Genomic DNA, 938 nt, shown 5'->3' on the forward strand with positions numbered 1-938 from the left:
CCCCCTCCCCTCTCTCCCCCCGAGCTCTCTCTCTCTGTCACACACTCTCTCTCCCCCTTTCCGCCTCTCCTGGTCCATACTCACGACGATGGCGAAGACAGCGAGACTACAGCTGATGATAGCCACCAATAACAGCATGCTGTTGCTTCCTGTGCTGGGGCAGACCCTGTGACCAATTCTCTCTCTCCGCTGCTCCGCTCCGATCTCTACATCCAGCTCAGCCCCTGGCCAGTTGTTCTGTCTCTGAGACTGTAACCCAGTCCCTGTTCGAAACTGTGTGTCAGTGACCCACTGCCAGTCAGCCCTTCTACCTCCCTGCTAGCCCTCTCACTGCCTACAGCTCCCCTGCAAACGTTCCCCACCATTAACCTCACCCCCAACCCCAACGGCTTCGATCATTATCACCCCGCACCCCCCCAACCCTCTCGGGCAGTGCATCCCAGGTCCTGATCCCCCTCGGCATCAAAACAGTCCATTTTAATTTAAATGGTCCTCTGTATTCTTCCTTCCACACTTCCCTCTCCCTCTCTATCTTTGTGTGTGTCTCTCTCTCTCTGTCTCTCTCTCTCTCTCTCTCCCTCCCTCTCTCTCTCTCTCTCTGTGTCTCCCTCTCTCGCTCTGTGTCTCTCTCTGTCTCTCTCTCTCTGTGTCTGTGTCTCTCTCTGTCTCTCTCTCTCTGTGTGTGTCTCTCTCTCTGTGTGTCTCTCTCTGTCTCTGTGTCTCTCTCTCTGTGTCTCTCTGTGTCTCTCTCTCTGTCTCTCTCTCGCTCTCTGTGTCTCTCTCTGTCTCTGTGTCTCTCTCTGTCTCTGTGTCTCTCTCTCTGTGTCTCTCTCTCTCTCTCTCTCTGTGTCTCTGGGGGTTGGGGCCCATGAGGCGATGAGGCAAGATTTAGGATGCATAGGATGGAGAAGGAAACTGCAGGGGCTGGGCACAATTGA

This window comes from Rhincodon typus, unplaced genomic scaffold (genome assembly GCF_021869965.1).
Source record: "Rhincodon typus isolate 14 unplaced genomic scaffold, sRhiTyp1.1 hic_rhity00000054, whole genome shotgun sequence".
In the NCBI taxonomy this organism is placed as follows: domain Eukaryota; kingdom Metazoa; phylum Chordata; class Chondrichthyes; order Orectolobiformes; family Rhincodontidae; genus Rhincodon; species Rhincodon typus.